Consider the following 8,032-nt stretch of genomic DNA (forward strand, 5'->3'; position numbering starts at 1 on the left):
AAGAGAGCGAGAGAGAAAGAAAGGGGAAACAAGAGAGCGGGAGAGAAAGGGGAAAAAGAGAGAGGGAGAGAAAGAAAGGGGGAAAAAAAGAGAAACAGAGAGAAAGAGGGGAATAAAAGAGAGAAAGAGGGGAAAAAAGACCGAGAGAGGGGAAAAAGACAGAGAGGGAAAAAAAGACAGAGAGAAAGGGGGGGAAAAGACAGATTGAAAAAAGACAGAGAGGAAAAAAAAAGAGAGAGAAAGCGGGGGGGGGGAAGAGAGGGGGAAAAAGTGAGAGTAAAAAGAGAAAGAGGGGAAAAAAAGAGAGGAAAAAAGAGAGAGAGGGGGAAAAAAGAGAGAGAGACAAAGAGAGAGGGGAAAAAAGACAAAGAGAGGGGAAAAAAGACAGAAAGACAGAAAAAAATAGAAAAAAAAGAAAAAAGGGGGGGGGGAGACAGAGTGAAAAAAGAGACCGAGTGAAAAAGACAATTAAAAAATTTTAAAAAGAACAGACATGGAAAAAAACGAAGTGGAAAAGAACCGACATGAAAAAAAAAACGACGTAAAAAACGATGTCTAAAAAAAATAAATAAAAAAAAAAGAAAAAAAAAAGACACCTGAAAATAAAGACGCCTGAAAACTAAACTCCTAAACCTGAAAAAAAAACCTGAAAACTAAACTCCTAAGCGTGAAAAAAATAGAATTAAAAAAAAAGCGACACCTGAAGAAAACTATCCCTAAGCCACCACACCTAAGCGTAAACTCCAATTGCCTCGGACCTAAGCCAAATCTACCCCCCATAAAAAGAGTAATAAAAGCCATGGACACAGATAAAACTGTGTGTGAAATGTAAATTTCTCCCCTGTGAGACTAATAAAGGCAAATCCAATCCAATCCAAAACTTTATTGTGACACATCTTTATTCAGTTGGAGCAGCATTGAAAAATGGACAGGAAATGGATGGTAGGAGGGAAAACAGATTCTTTATTAGCCACTATTGGAAGGGGAGGGAGGGGCAGTATGGGTAGGAGTTTAGGCTGAAGTGATAGAGGTTGGGGCTTAGGCCTGGAATAAGTGCAAAACAGGAAGGACAGCCCAAACTGTTGAGGCTAATCTTACGCTTAGGCTATTGTAGAAAGTTTTAGAGAGAAGTGGGTAAGGATGATACTATATTTAAACTAGGGTGATTTGGTTGAGCATTTGTTAAGAATGAAATTAGTAGCTTCTATTGGTTAGGGATTGAGCGGTTGGTTGGATTTTTTTTTAGCACATTCGGGTTTATTGTTCCAAATTTGCTTAGTTTTGTGAAATTATGGTTATCAAAAGTCCTCCCTGATTTCCAGTTATTCAAGGTGCAACACAACAGAGTCAAATGATCAGGATCGGATTTGAGAGCTGGCTGATGAGCTGATCATTTGATTTAGGCGTATTAAACCTTGAACAGATGCAAAACAGGAAGGACACTTGGACGTCGAAGGCGCGAGTATTTATTATATCTGGAATTTATCTCTTTAGGCTAATCTTTAAGTTGTTAGGATATTATTGTCATTTTATCGAGAAGTGGGCAAGGATGATACTATATTTAAACTAGGGTGATTTGGTTCAGCATTTTCGTTAAGAATGAAATTAGTAGCTTCTATTGGTTAGGGATTGAGCGGTTGGTTGGATTTTTTTTTTAGCACATTAGGGTTTATTGTTCCAAATTTGCTTAGTTATGTGAAATTATGGTTATCAAAAGTCCTCCCTGATTTCCAGTTATTCAAGGTGCAACACAACAGAATCAAATGATCAGGATCGGATTTGAGAGCTGGCTGATGAGCTGATCATTTGATTTAGGCGTATTAAACCTTGAACAGATGCAAAACAGGAAAGACACTTGGACGTCGAAGGCGCGAGTATTTATTAGATCTGGAATTTATCTCTTTAGGCTAATCTTTAAGTTGTTAGGATATTATTGTCATTTTATCGAGAAGTGGGCAAGGATGATACTATATTTAAACTAGGGTGATTTGGTTCAGCATTTTCGTTAAGAATGAAATTAGTAGCTTCTATTGGTTAGGGATTGAGCGGTTGGTTGGATTTTTTTTTAGCACATTTGGGTTTATTGTTCCAAATTTGCTTAGTTATGTGAAATTATGGTTATCAAAAGTCCTCCCTGATTTCCAGTTATCCAAGGTGCAACACAACAGAATCAAATGATCAGGATCGTATTTGAGAGCTGGCTGATGAGCTGATCATTTGATTTAGGTGGATTAAACCTTGAATAGATGCAAAACAGGAAGGTCACTTGGACATATTACATATTGTCATTTTCAAAAGTGGGTAAGGTTTATAATTTTAATAATAATGCATTTTATTTATAAGCGCCTTTCAAAACCCTCAAGGACACTTTAGTCAGGTGAGGTGATTTGAGGTTTTCGGAGTTTGTTTGATAACTTGAGGATACGTATTTTGAGTTTAGTGCGGGTAGTCGGTTGTATTTTAGAGTTTGTTGACTTTGGGACATTAGGGTTTAGTGTTCCAAATTAGGTTATATTTTGTCAAGTCCTCCCTGATTTCCAGTTGTCCAAGGTGCAACACAACAGAATCAAATGATCAGGATCGTAATCGTAATTGAGAGCTGGCTGATGAGCTGATCGTTTGATTTAGGTGTATTAAACCTTGAATAGATGCAAAACAGGAAGGACACTTGGACGTCGAGGGCCCAAGTATTTAATATTTTATTTAATCTTTAATTTTTACAATATTAGTCATTTTAACGAGACGTGGGTAAGGTTTAGAGTGAGTTGGAGGTGATTTGGGTAGTTTATGTTTGACAATTTGAGGATTTGTAAGGGTATTTAAGTGTATTAGACCTGAATAACAGGAAAACAGAAAGGCCATCTTGACGGAGGGCTGACTATTTTTGGAAGTATTGTGGCTAATCTTTGGCTTTTCTCTCCAAAAGTAGCCTGACTGGGGCACTTTACTCCCAGAGCATGTCATGCCTAGGTTTTTGATTAGAGGTTATGTGGAGGATTTAGGGATTATGGAGTCAAACCAGGATTAGAATTAATTTAACAGTTAGCAAGGTTTGGGTCACGTACTAGTGTTATGGTTTAGCTATCGAAGGTAGTATTGAGATATTAGTGTTAAAGGATTTTGATGATTTGAAGGGAGATGAGAAGGATTAGGATTTAGGATTGGTGGTGGCGAGGATTTTGGGTGGGGCTGGAGCAGAAACCTGGGCAGAGACCAAAGAATATCTCGATGCTGACATTGCAACGCTTAAACACAAGTATAAAGTTTTTGAGGCCATGCAACAATTTACACACACCTGGAAGAGCTGCGCACTGCTTAGATTCCCAAACAAAGTCAAGCACATCCACTGTGTCACCAGCGTGCATCTTGTTGATCATTCCATCAATCACGGTGAAGCTGCCCATCTGGCCAACAGCGCTGGGGGAGGGATAAACAGACTTGTTCATGATGATTGAATGCACTACAGAGTTAATATTGTAGATATTTATTGATTTCCAGGGGTTATACAGACCTGTGAAGAATGTAGGTAGGTCATCTCAGCAGGAGTGGTGCTCAGCTCTTTCTGATGAATGCGAGTAGCGCTCAAGACCGACGTACATGAAACTGACAAATCTGTGTTCTTAATTTCCATGCTGCGTACCACAGCAACCTAGCTGCCTAACAGTCAAACCGGTTAACCGACTGCCTAATCAAACCTTACCATGATTTTATTGTTTTATGTATTGTTTTTATTTTAAAGTGTCCTTGGGTGTTCAGAAAGGCGCTTGTAAATTAAATGTATTATTATAAACCTCCTGTATAATGCCTGAATTCTACATTAAACCCAAAGCACACCCCAACTCGAATCTACGATCCATAAAAACAGGGGTGTCCCAGCTTGGCACCCGACCGCTGTCCTTCCATAGTCCAACTTCCCTGGGTGGGACACACCAGATTCAAACAATCAGCTCATCAGCCAGCATTTGAACGATCCTGATTGTTTGAAAGAGATGTGCTGATCCGGGGACAGCAAGAAAACAGACAGAACAGTGGCCATTGAGGGGCAAGCTTTGACATTCCCTGGTTTCTGGGTTTCCCGGATTACGAGATAGGTGGCCTTACTACCCACCTATTAAAAATGGCATTTTCTGTGTCGCTCTCTTGTTACTATTTATAATTTTATTTTATTTATTTATTTATTTTAGTACCTATGCTTGTCTGTGACTGTAAAGTGTCCTTGAGAGCTTTGAAAGGCGCTTAAAATAAAATCTATGACTACTCATTCATCAGGAAGAGCTGCACACCACCAACCACGTCCACTGTCGCCGGCGGGCATCTTCAGGATTCCGTCAGTCTCGATGAAGCTGCCCCATCTGACCACCGGCGCTGGGGGAGGGATAAACAGACTTGTTCATGATGATTGAATGCACTACGGGGTTATCATTGTAGATATTTATTTTGATTTCGAGGGGTTATACAGACCTGTGCCGAATGTAGGTAGGTCATCTCAGGAGTGGTGCTCAGCTCTTTCTGATGAATGCAAGTAGAGCTCAAGACCGACGTACATGAAACTGACAAATCTGTGTTCTTAATTTCCATGCTGCGTACCACAGCAACCTAGCTGCCTAACAGTCAAACCGGTTAACCGGCTGCCTAATCAAACCCCTTAACTTTACCCAATCATGATTTTGTTTTATGTATTGTTTTTATTTTAAAGTGTACTTGGGTGTTCAGAAAGGCGCTTGTAAATTAAAGGTATTATTATTATTATTATAAATCTCCATGCCTGAATTCTACATTAAACCCAAAGCACACCCCAACTCAAATCCACGATCCATAAAAACAGGGGTGTCCCAACTTGGCACCTAACCGCTGTCCTTCCATAGTCCAACTTCCCTGGGTGGGACACACCAGATTCAAACAATCAGCTCATCAGCCAGCATTTGAACAATCCTGATTGTTTGAAAGAGATGTGCTCATCCGGGGACAGCAAGAAAACAGACAGAACAGTGGCCATTGAGGGGCAAGCTTAGACATTCCCTGGTTTCTGGGTTTCCCGGATTACGAGATAGGTGGCCTTACTACCCACCTATTTAAAATTGCATTTTCTGTGTCGCTCTCTTGTTACCATGTATAATTGTAATTTATTTATTATATTTAATTAATTTATTTGTTCATTTTATTTATGTATGCATTTGTTTTTTATTTACTTATTTTAGTACCCATGCTTGTCTGTGACTGTAAAGTGTCCTTGAGAGCTTTGAAAGGCGCTTAAAATAAAATCTATGACTACTCATTCATCAGGAAGAGCTGCACACCGCCAACCACATCCACTTTGTCGCCAGCGGGCATCTTGTTCAGCATTCCGTCAGTATCGATGAAGCTGCCCATCTCAACACCGGCGCTGGGGGAGGCATAAACAGACGTATTTATGATGATTGAATGCACAATGAATTATCCTGACCTGCACTGAACATTGGAAATTCACCTCCGTCCAGCAATGGGTCAAACATGCCGCATGCCTGCAGCCAGCATTAACGTCTCCTGGAACATCAAGAAAAACAGGACGGCGGTCATTGAGGATCAGGTTTGGACATTCCCTGGTTTCAGGGGTTTGCAGATTAAGCGTTCGGTGGCGTTACTCATTCATCAGGAAGGGCTCCACACCGCCAACCACGCCCACTTTGTCGCCGGTGGGCATATTGTTTAGCATTCCGTCGGTCTTGATGAAGCTGCCCATCCGACCACCGGCGCTGGGGGAGGCATAAACGTCAGTCATGTCAACATTTAATAAACTACGGGGGTTAACATTGTAGATATTTATTTTGATTTCTTGGGGTTTTACAGACCTGTGCCGAATGTAGGAGTGGTGCTCAGCTCTTTCTGATGAATGCAAGTAGAGCTTAAGACCTCTACGTACATGAAATTGACAGATCCATCTGTGTTCTTAATTTCCATGCTGCGTACCACAGCAACCTAGCTGTCTAACAGTCAAACCGGTTAACCGGCTGTCTAATCAAACCTCGAACCCCTTAACGTCACTCAATCATGATTTTATTGTAAAGTGTCCTTGGATTTTCAGAAAGGCGCTTGTAATTTTAAATGTATTATTATTATAAACCTCCGGTATTATGCCTTAATTCTACATTAAACCCAAAGCACACCCCAACTCGAATCTGGGATCCATAAAAACAGGGTGTGTCCCAACTTGGCACTCAACCGCTGTCCTTCCATAGTCCAACTTCCCTGGGTGGGACACACCAGATTCAAACAATCAGCTCATCAGCCAGCATTTGAACGATCCTGATTGTTTGAATGAGATGTGTTCATCCTGGGACAGCAAGAAAACAGACAGGACAGTGGCCATTGAGGGGCAAGCTTTGAAACTCCCTGGTTTCTGGGGTTCGCGGATTACGAGATAGGTGGCCTAACTACCCACCTATTTAAAATTGCATTTTCTGTGTCGCTCTCTTGTTACCATGTATAATTGTAATTTATGTATTTATTCAAGTACCTAAGCTTGTGTGTGACTGTAAAGTGTCTTTCAGAGCTTTGAAAGGTGCTTAAAATGAAATATTACGACTCATTCATCAGGAAGAGCTGCACACCGCGAACCACATCCACTTTCTGTCACCGGCGGGCATCTTGTTCAGCATTCCGTCAGTCTCGAAGCTGCCCATCTGAACACCGGCGCTGGGGGAGGGATAAACAGCCTTGTTCATGATGATTGAATGCACTACAGGGGTTAACATTGTAGATATTTCTTTTGATTTGTAGGGGTTATACAGACTTGTGCCGAATGTAGGTAGGTCATCTCAGCAGGAGTGGTGCTCAGCTCTTTCTGATGAATGCGAGTAGAGCTCAAGACCTCTACTTACATGAAACTGACAAACGCATCTGTGTTCTTAATTCCCCTGCTGCGTACCACAGCAACCTAGCTGCCTAACAGTCAAACCGGTTAATCGGCTGCCTAATCAAACCTCGAACCCCTTAACTTTACCCAATCATGATGTTATTGTTTGTATTGTAAAGTGTCCTTGGGTGTTCAGAAAGGCGCTTGTAAATTAAATGCATTATTATAAACTTCCTGTATAATGCCTGAATTCTACATTAAACCTAAAGCACACCCCAACTCGAATCTGGGATCCATAAAAACAGAGGTTGTCCCAACTTGGCACTCGACCGCTGTCCTTCCATAGTCCAGCTTCCCTGGGTGGGACACACCTGATTCAGACAATCAGCTCATCAGCCAGCATTTGAACAATCCTGATTGTTTGAATGAAATGTGTTCATCCTGGGACAGCAAGAAAACAGGCAGGACAGTGGCCATTGAGGGGCAAGCTTTGACATTCCCTGGTTTCTGGGGTTCGCGGATTACGAGATAGGTGGCCTTACTACCCACCTTTTTAAAATTGTATTTTCTGTGTAGCTCTCTACTTACCACTTATAATTGTATTTTATTTAATTTATTTATTTGTTTTATTTATTCAAGTACCTATGCTTTTCTGTGACTGAAAAGTGTCATTGATATATTTGAAAGGCGCTTAAAATAAAATTGATTAGTACTCATTCATCAGGAAGAGCTGCACACCGCCAACCACATCCACTTTCTGTCGCCGGCAGGCATCTTGTTCAGCATTGCGTCAGTCTCGATGAAGCTACCCATCTGACCACCGGCACTGGGGGAGGCATAAACAGACGTGTTCATGATGATCGAATGCACAATGAATTATTTATTCTTGAGTTATACAGACCTGCGCTGAATATTGGGAGCGCACCTCACCCCAGCAATGAATTGGGCAGCCGGTTTGTCGTTTTTGGCCATTGAACAGCTCGGTAACAAAGGATTTGTGTCAGTTTACTGCAACATATGCAGAGGTTTTGAGGCGGTGCCCATATTTTCATTCATCAGAAAGCTGCACACTGACCATGTCCCACTTTGTCACCAGTGAGTTTCTTGTTGGACGCATAAATGTCAGTCATGAAAGTTAATGGTTTAATGCACATGGTTTAAATTAAATATTTTTTTTTGTGGGTGAATTCAAACTCAATT

The 8,032-nt window shown here is 41.1% G+C and overlaps 1 long non-coding RNA gene across 2 annotated transcripts; it reads right to left on the reverse strand.

Moving 5' to 3' along the window:
- Window positions 1-886: 886 nt before the first annotated feature.
- On the reverse strand, window positions 887-6,665 carry LOC148894150 (uncharacterized). Of its 2 annotated transcripts, XR_016115859.1 has the most exons (7): window positions 5,829-6,665; window positions 5,622-5,732; window positions 5,468-5,523; window positions 4,462-5,383; window positions 3,512-4,365; window positions 3,296-3,417; window positions 887-3,202 (listed from the first exon to the last, which is right to left on the reverse strand). It is a non-coding gene; the product is annotated as an uncharacterized LOC148894150 (long non-coding RNA). The 2 variants fall into 2 exon arrangements; XR_016115858.1 differs by lacking the exon at window positions 5,829-6,665 and having other exon boundaries at window positions 5,622-5,807.
- Between the last annotated feature and the right edge of the window lie 1,367 nt (window positions 6,666-8,032).

The sequence above is a fragment of the Hippocampus bargibanti genome, linkage group LG08 (genome assembly GCF_051943395.1).
Source record: "Hippocampus bargibanti isolate YZ-2025 linkage group LG08, ASM5194339v1, whole genome shotgun sequence".
Lineage (NCBI taxonomy): Eukaryota > Metazoa > Chordata > Actinopteri > Syngnathiformes > Syngnathidae > Hippocampus > Hippocampus bargibanti.